This window comes from Protomyctophum parallelum (assembly GCF_964188405.1).
Source record: "Protomyctophum parallelum genome assembly, chromosome: 5".
Classification (NCBI taxonomy): Eukaryota; Metazoa; Chordata; class Actinopteri; order Myctophiformes; family Myctophidae; genus Protomyctophum; species Protomyctophum parallelum.
Window position 1 is genome coordinate 2497700 of NC_139702.1, and position 10125 is coordinate 2507824.

General features: G+C 46.3%; 1 protein-coding gene across 1 annotated transcript in view; it reads right to left on the reverse strand.

Moving 5' to 3' along the window:
- cacng2b (calcium channel, voltage-dependent, gamma subunit 2b) overlaps window positions 1-10125 on the reverse strand; it is a gene marked incomplete at its 3' end in the record, with an annotated part of 96161 nt that overhangs the window by 24861 nt on the left and 61175 nt on the right.

The following is a 10125-nucleotide window of genomic DNA, read 5'->3' on the forward strand; positions in this document are numbered from 1 at the left end:
AGACAAAGACAGTTATAGAGCAGCATGGGACAGAGAGACAGAGACCGTTATAGAGCAGCATGGGACAGAGAGACAGAGACAGTTATAGAGCAGCATGGGACAGAGAGACAAAGACCGTTATAGAGCAGCATGGGACAGAGAGACAAAGACAGTTATAGAGCAGCATGGGACAGAGAGACAAAGACAGTTATAGAGCAGCATGGGACAGAGAGACAAAGACAGTTATAGAGCAGCATGGGACAGAGAGACAAAGACAGTTATAGAGCAGCATGGGACAGAGAGACACAGACCGTTATAGAGCAGCATGGGACAGAGACACAGACAGTTATAGAGCAGCATGGGACAGAGAGACACAGACAGTTATAGAGCAGCATGGGACAGAGAGACACATACCGTTATAGAGCAGCATGGGACAGAGAGACACAGACAGTTATAGAGCAGCATGGGACAGAGAGACAGAGACAGTTATAGAGCAGCATGGGACAGAGAGACACAGACAGTTATAGAGCAGCATGGGACAGAGAGACACAGACAGTTATAGAGCAGCATGGGACAGAGAGACACAGACAGTTATAGAGCAGCATGGGACAGAGAGACACAGACCGTTATAGAGCAGCATGGGACAGAGAGACACATAGACAGTTATAGAGCAGCATGGGACAGAGAGACACAGACAGTTATAGAGCAGCATGGGACAGAGAGACACAGACAGTTATAGAGCAGCATGGGACAGAGAGACAGAGACAGTTATAGAGCAGCATGGGACAGAGAGACAGAGACAGTTATAGAGCAGCATGGGACAGAGAGACAGAGACAGTTATAGAGCAGCATGGGACAGAGAGACAGAGACAGTTATAGAGCAGCATGGGACAGAGAGACAGAGACCGTTATAGAGCAGCATGGGACAGAGAGACAGAGACAGTTATAGAGCAGCATGGGACAGAGAGACAGAGACAGTTATAGAGCAGCATGGGACAGAGAGACAGAGACAGTTATAGAGCAGCATGGGACAGAGAGACAGAGACAGTTATAGAGCAGCATGGGACAGAGAGACAGAGACAGTTATAGAGCAGCATGGGACAGAGAGACAGAGACAGTTATAGAGCAGCATGGGACAGAGAGACACAGACAGTTATAGAGCAGCATGGGACAGAGAGACAGAGACAGTTATAGAGCAGCATGGGACAGAGAGACACAGACCGTTATAGAGCAGCATGGGACAGAGAGACACAGACAGTTATAGAGCAGCATGGGACAGAGAGACAGAGACAGTTATAGAGCAGCATGGGACAGAGAGACAGAGAACGTTATAGAGCAGCATGGGACAGAGAGACACATAGACAGTTATAGAGCAGCATGGGACAGAGAGACACAGACAGTTATAGAGCAGCATGGGACAGAGAGACACAGACAGTTATAGAGCAGCATGGGACAGAGAGACACAGACCGTTATAGAGCAGCATGGGACAGAGAGACAGAGACAGTTATAGAGCAGCATGGGACAGAGAGACAGAGACAGTTATAGAGCAGCATGGGACAGAGAGACAGAGACAGTTATAGAGCAGCATGGGACAGAGAGACACAGACAGTTATAGAGCAGCATGGGACAGAGAGACACAGACAGTTATAGAGCAGCATGGGACAGAGAGACACAGACAGTTATAGAGCAGCATGGGACAGAGAGACAAAGACAGTTATAGAGCAGCATGGGACAGAGAGACAGAGACAGTTATAGAGCAGCATGGGACAGAGAGACACAGACAGTTATAGAGCAGCATGGGACAGAGAGACAGAGACAGTTATAGAGCAGCATGGGACAGAGAGACAGAGACAGTTATAGAGCAGCATGGGACAGAGAGACAGAGACAGTTATAGAGCAGCATGGGACAGAGAGACAGAGACAGTTATAGAGCAGCATGGGACAGAGAGACAGAGACGGTTATAGAGCAGCATGGGACAGAGAGACACAGACCGTTATAGAGCAGCATGGGACAGAGAGACAGAGACAGTTATAGAGCAGCATGGGACAGAGAGACAGAGACAGTTATAGAGCAGCATGGGACAGAGAGACAGAGACAGTTATAGAGCAGCATGGGACAGAGAGACAGAGACGGTTATAGAGCAGCATGGGACAGAGAGACACAGACCGTTATAGAGCAGCATGGGACAGAGAGACAGAGACAGTTATAGAGCAGCATGGGACAGAGAGACAGAGACAGTTATAGAGCAGCATGGGACAGAGAGACAAAGACAGTTATAGAGCAGCATGGGACAGAGAGACACAGACCGTTATAGAGCAGCATGGGACAGAGAGACACAGACCGTTATAGAGCAGCATGGGACAGAGAGACACAGACAGTTATAGAGCAGCATGGGACAGAGAGACAGAGACAGTTATAGAGCAGCATGGGACAGAGAGACACAGACCGTTATAGAGCAGCATGGGACAGAGAGACACAGACCGTTATAGAGCAGCATGGGACAGAGAGACACAGACAGTTATAGAGCAGCATGGGACAGAGAGACAGAGACAGTTATAGAGCAGCATGGGACAGAGAGACACAGACCGTTATAGAGCAGCCATTCCCCACCTGGCCTGACCTGGGCCGTGAGGTTGGCGCCCTGTGTGGGACTGTTTTCTTACAGTAATGCCACTCCCGTTGGATTTCTTCTGCCCACCATGATTTAATGTCCGACCGCCCGTATTTAAGTTCTGACCGCCACACCTGCCCACATATAGGACCGCAACATTACCATCCAGACCCACATATAGGAGCAACATTACCATCCAGACCCACATATAGGAGCAACATTACCATCCAGACCCACATATAGGAGCAACATTACCATCCAGACCCGCAATATTTCCATTGACATCGTAAAACATTACAATGTGATAGTGAGTTAGGGAGCGTGCATGCAACAGAGGCTCAGTGTGAGCACACACACACACACACACACACACACACACACACACACACACACACACACACACACACACACACACAGATTGTGTTTATTTCCAAGGAGCTGTGCTCAGTGCACTGCACAGAACAAGAGGGAACACACAAACGAGAGAGAGAGAGAGAGAGAGAGAGAGAGAGAGAGAGAGAGAGAGAGAGAGAGACACCATGGCGTACACGGTACACTTACACTAATTTACACTTACACTACACTACACTACACTTACGCATTTCGCAGGATTACAGTTTTTCACGATTGTTAACACACGTTTTTCACAACCTAACGGCATTCTCAAAACTACACACACAAAATCTTAAAACAATACACACAAAATGCTAAACCCTGACTCTCCTTTTCCATGATGACTCTTTGCTATCAAATCTCTTAACTGTTCCCAAAATGGAACTCGTGTTTTCATTTGGTACACACAGCCATTCAATGAGTACACACAACTAGCATTTGGCTACACACACTACCAAGCATTTACAGCACAATGAAGTGAAACATTTGAAAGGGAAGGGAAGGGAAGGGAAGGGAAGGGAAGGGAAGGGAAGGGAAGGGAAGGGAAGGGAAGGGAAGGGAAGGGAAGGGAAGGGAAGGGAAGGGTGTGTGTGTGTGTGTGTGTGTGTGTGTGTGTGTGTGTGTGTGTGTGTGTGTGTGTGTGTGTGTGTGTGTGTGTGCGTGCGTGCGTGCGTGCGTGCGTGCGTGCGTGCGTGCGTGCGTAATATACACCTTACACAGCCATACTTGTATACTTTGTGCAGAGATGCACCTACTGTCCTTTGACACAATCTAAATATCTCAATAGAAAAGCAAGAAGAGAACGTTCAACCACCCCAACTGTATAACAGATACGACAAAATTACATTGTATTACAAAAAGAGTTACATACTGTATAGTGCCGCTTTAACTACAGTGCACTCTATCAATAGTCTTTTGAGGCCAGTGTAACCAAATGTACTGTAAGTGCACTGTGCGATATGCTTTGAACAAAACGCATGCACTGCATTGTTATTTACAGTCCAGTGAATTGTCTTTTTATTCTAATGTCAGCGTAGACCAAGGGCCCTATCTTGCTCGCAACCTTTTTTGCCATTTCTTTTTACTATTTTGAAAAACATTCAAAACGTTCAAATATAGACAATCTACAAGCTCACAGTGTGTCGATGTAGATCGGCTAGTTGAACTGTTTTAAAGGTTTTATGACATTCATTTTCATTTATTTTTATTTTTTATTTGAGGTTTTATGACCTCAATTACACCCAAAAAACCTGAACTTTGAACATTCAGTGGATTTTCTGTGGTCTGAAGTTTTCTTTGGGGTTTTTTGGGCCTTTTGAGCTACAATGAAAACAGGCAACACAGTGAAAACAGTGACATCTGCTGGCAAATCCCATTGACATATATATGGGAATATATATGGGACATATATATGGGAAAATCTACTGAATGTTAAAAGTTCATGTTTTTTGGGTGCAATTGAGATTAGAAAACCTAAGAAAAATAAGAACAATTCCAAAACCTTTTTTTTAATGTCACAATCCATTTAAAATACTTTTCAAAGTAGTGAAATAATGGATTATAAATGTAGGCATAAGGGCACATGACAGGGCCCCAGATGTGACCAGGTGCCAAAGGGTCTCTACAAACATTTGAATTGACTTAAATACAAATACAATAGTCCTTTCTTTCCTCATCTTGAGAAAGACACAATAAGAAATAGCTGACTGTACTGTACTGTACTGTACCACGGGCTATGAACAACAGTGGGTCCTGTCCCACATCGCTATACGTGAAACATTACTGTACGTTTCACACACTCTATGCCAAGCTGAAACTGTGAAAATCTCTCTCCTCTCTCTCTGTCTCTCTCTCTCTCTCTCTCTCTCTCTCTGTCTCTGTCTCAGACACACACGGCTGTCTCTCTCACTTTCCCTCGTGGCCCACAACACATGCCAGCCCGCCCACGCTGCAACGGAAGCACATGGAATGGGGAATAACAGTGTCTCTCTCTCTCTCTCTCTCTCTCTCTCTCTTGTAATCTTCTCCCCCATCTCACTATCTCCTGCTCTTCCGAAATTTCTTTCTCTCTCTCGCCCCCTCTCTCTGTCTCTCTCTCTCTCCCACACTCTCTGCTCTTTGCCTCTCTCTCTCTGTCTCTCTTTGTTTGCCTCTCGTCCTTCTCATATCTCTCTCACACATACATATGTGTTGCTACACCCCGAGGACCAGAATCACTTAGTACTGAGTTGGCAGAATTGCACGCCCTTGCATTGTGTTTTATCTGCACTGCAAAAGAATCTGAGGGTGTACAAATGGACAGAGTACTGTATGTCTGTCTACAACACTGGTATGTAATGTAAGAGGTATCATTGAGGGTCCTGAGGGTCCCCCCCTGCAGCTAAACGGTTCATGGTTAGGACGCGTTGTAAACTGGATGCGTACTAAGATTAGACCCGCCAACAGACCCACATGAGGAAACACTGGTCGGACTACCGCTCGAACTGTGCTGCTCCCACGCTTTGTGGTTACGTTTAGGTCAGGGTTAGAGAATGGTTGTGGATGTCGGTCTAATGACTGGTCTGACCTGTACTGTACTGCGTATTTGTCCACCACTAAACTGGTCTGACCAATGACTAGTCAAATATAAACTATAGGATTTATATTTATAATGACTGGTCTGACCAATGACTAGTCAAATATAAACTATAGGATTTATATTTATAGGACTGTTCCTCGTTCATTTTGCCAGGGCCTACCTGGAACCCCCTCAAGGACCCCTGGGTGTCCCCTGGAACCCCCTCAAGGACCCCTGGGTGTCCCCTGGAACCCCCTCAAGGACCCCTGGGTGTCCCCTAGAACCCCCTCAAGGACCCCTGGGTGTCCCCTGGAACCCCCTCAAGGACCCCTGGGTGTCCCCGCACTGCACCGCGGCCTCACATTCCATGACGACCAGATGCACGTGACAAACACACGCACTGCACAACAACGGATCAAGTCCTTGTCAGGCAGAAACATATTATCGCTGTATGTTCAAAAATAACATAAAATAAAATAAAAGGAAATGTAAATTAACACCCTTTACTTGATCATACTTGGTCACACGGAAGCATCAAAAGTAGCAGATCTGGCAAGCTCAAAACACGGCGCGAAGCAACAACAACAGGCACGATTCATAATAATTCAAAGAGTGAATCAAACTGGCCCATCTGGTTCCATTCGGGACAATCTTCACAGTTCAATTAGTCTATTGGACCCGTCCCATTTCTGAGTCAATGAGGCCTGGCTGGTCCTAGCCGCGTAGGACTGTTTTCCCTGTCCAGCACTCTGGACACGTGCCACCGTTCACATTGAGAAGACAGATCCACCAATTAGTCACACAGCTTAGTGATCTGGCACTCCTACTGGAGAGGTCTGTGCAGGACACAAGGTCCCAAAAAAACCGGTGAATGTGCATCATTATTTTTAGTGGTGGACAAATACGCAGTACAGTACAGTACAGTACAGTACAGTACAGTACATGATGATCAGTACAAAATGCTCAGGAATGTTCAGAAATAGTGAGAATAGCTGATCTAACAGGCTCACGAGTCACAACGCGTCCACTCTTTTCACTACATTTGAAAAGGGGCATATTACGTGGTTAATTCATAATATATTTTATTTGTACGTTTTGATCCAGAGTCAAGGGTAAAAGATTTCTATAAAAGTAAAAACATGCAGTACAGTGAAGTAAATGTACTTATAGTTACTGTCCACCACTGGTTGTTTTCTAAACAGAAATGAAGGACAATCACACCAGTGTCCATAGACTATTCAAAAATAGCAGATCTACAAGCTCATATCGCACCACCGAGTGGGTATAAAAATAAAAATAAATGCAATAACTTACATTTTGCTACTAAAACAATTACACTTTACTACATTAAATGTATTAAAGTCTTAAGACTTTGAAGGACTTTGTATTAAAGTACTTCAAAGAGTTCTTCAATGAGTCTGGACAAACATACAGATTGGTTGGCAGAGTCATAGAGAGGCCAACACTCATCATTGTGTCATTGGAAAGTCGTCCTTTTGGGAGCGTATTTAATGTGCGAGGCGCGACAGGGACAGATAAACCGGAATGTCTGTGGCGTATATCGCCAAAAGATTAAGCCCTGGAAACATATACAATGCTGTCGGGCAGAAAACTCTTATACCGGGACCTGGGCCCTGGCTCAGCGGTCCAGGCACCTTGGCTGGTAAGCCAGCCTTACAGCGTGTCGCGAGTTCGAGTCCCGATCCTGATGAACCTTACTGTGTGACCTGTCAAATAAAGGCAAAAAAGCCCCCAAAAATATAACTCTTATACCCATATCCTAACTTTTTGTGTATTTTTTGGGTTGTTTTTTTGTAAATGAATGCCCTACTGGCCTACCTGATCATAATACAGTAAATGAATGCCCTACTGGCCTACCTGATCATAATACAGTAAATGAATGCCCTACTGGCCTACCTGATCATACTACAGCGTCACACAAAAGCATAGAAAGTAGCTTTATAAAACATTTTATCCTGAAAAGTAACAGTTTTGTACATATGAGGTTTCCACCCAACAGAGACGGTATCAATATGAGGGGCTGGATAATCGATACAGTACTGTGAAAAATGATATGGCGATAGTCAGCTGTGTCTAAAAAAGAAAAAGAATGTGCCTGTGGGCATGTTGACTCGTGTCGTGGGTTGATAGTCTGTCTTCCTTGGCCAAATGGAAATAGGGATTTCTGTACATACTGTACCTCACCTAGTAGCAACACAACCACAAGTGTCTCACAAAAGCAACAATGTCTGACAACTTAACAATAAGAGACCATTCACTATTCACCTAGAACTAAATAAATCTGCGCTTTTGTTTTATGACGTAATGCACAGTACAGTAGCAGCATAAGCTGTGATAGACCTACTTTTCAGGGGACCACCATACCTACAGACAGACAGACAGACAGACAGACAGACAGACAGACAGACAGACAGACAGACAGACAGACAGACAGACAGGGTCTGTCACAATGAACAGCCCATCACAATGAAACACCATTCACGCTTTGTCGTACGCAGTTTTTACTTAAGTAAAAGTATCAATACTGCAATATATAACTACTTTGTTACAAGTAAAATATCAGAATTCAAAAGTTACTCGAGTAAAAGTACAAAAATATTGGAAACACAAGTAAGGTATACAAATACCTCAAGACTGTACTAAAGTACAGTATTAAATGTACTTAGTTACTTTACACCACTGCGTACGACACTAGCCCCATCTACAAGCTCTAGCCCAATCTACACGCTCACAGCGGGCGGCGGCGGCGACCCTTTGTGAGATTGCATGTAGATCTGCTATAGTTTGTAGATCTGCTATAGTTTGTAGATCTGCTATAGTTTGTAGATCTGCTATAGTTTGTAGATCTGCTATAGTTTGTAGATCTGCTATAGTTCTGGCGCGCCACACGCGCACCGCATTGAATTCCCGGCGCGCGGCGGGACCATAAATTAAGCATAAGGTGTCGCCCCTGCAAATCACTCCCGTTAAATTATGCATCCTGCTTGAACGTGGGACAGATCCCATTATTCAGAGGGACAGATCCCATTATTCAGAGGACAGCCTAAACCTCGGCGGGTGAAGGCAGCGCCATCATCCACTTAACCGCCGCGCGGTGGGAGTGAGACGCTCACCGCTCACTCCACCCCATCATCCACTTAACCGCCGCGCGGTGGGAGTGAGACGCTCACCGCTCACTCCACCCCATCATCCACTTAACCGCCGCGCGGTGGGAGTGAGACGCTCACCGCTCACTCCACCCCATCATCCACTTAACCGCCGCGCGGTGGGAGTGAGACGCTCAGCGCTCACTCCACCCCATCATCCACTTAACCGCCGCGCGGTGGGAGTGAGACGCTCAGCGCTCACTCCACCCCATCATCCACTTAACCGCCGCGCGGTGGGAGTGAGACGCTCACCGCTCACTCCACCCCATCATCCACTTAACCGCCCCGCGGTGGGAGTGAGACGCTCACCGCTCACTCCACACCATCATCCACTTAACCGCCGCGCGGTGGGAGTGAGACGCTCACGGCTCACTCCACCCCATCATCCACTTAACCGCCGCGCGGTGGGAGTGAGACGCTCACCGCTCACTCCACCCCATCATCCACTTAACCGCCGCGCGGTGGGAGTGAGACGCTCACCGCTCACTCCGCCCCATCATCCACTTAACCGCCGCGCGGTGGGAGTGAGACGCTCACCGCTCACTCCACCCCATCATCCACTTAACCGCCGCGCGGTGGGAGTGAGACGCTCACCGCTCACTCCACCCCATCATCCACTTAACCGCCGCGCGGTGGGAGTGAGACGCTCACCGCTCACTCCACCCCATCATCCACTTAACCGCCGCGCGGTGGGAGTGAGACGCTCACCGCTCACTCCACCCCATCATCCACTTAACCGCCGCACGGTGGGAGTGAGACGCTCACCGCTCACTCCCCCCACATTGGTGTGTCAATCAATGGGGAGAGCCTGTGGCTTCTGGTTGCCCCGTCACTGCAGTAGCTAAATTACTGTCCAGTATAAGTACAACTTGAAGGTATCTTTAATGATTTGTTTTTGGCTTTTCTGCCTTTATTGAATGGTATCAAAATGAAGATGGACAAGAAAGAGGGAGAGACATGCAGCAAAGGTCATCATGAACGGGACTCAAACACGCGACACGCTGTCAGGCCAAAGCTTGGATGTGGCATGTGCCTGTACCATTAACTTTACTTTACTAATAAAGTATTTTAAAGTGTGCAATTCTTTACACTTCTATATCACTGACATCTCAAAGGCAAATATTGCACTTTTTTATTTGAAAACCTTATAGTTGCTTAAGTTACTTACTTAGCAGATTTAGATTATTATTCCAACACATACTTTAAAACAATCAAGCCCCTATTTTATACTTTGGTCTATAAAAAAAATAGCAGCTTTACAAGTTTTGGGCTTGTAGTAGATCGGCTGTTTTTGAGAGACTAGATTTTCAGGTCGTTATACGTGGCCAACACTGCTAACCGCTGTAACATGTGAGCCCCAAATTAGGTTTATTGTCTCCACCAGGCCGAAGGCATGGGGGGAGAGTATGTTTTGCA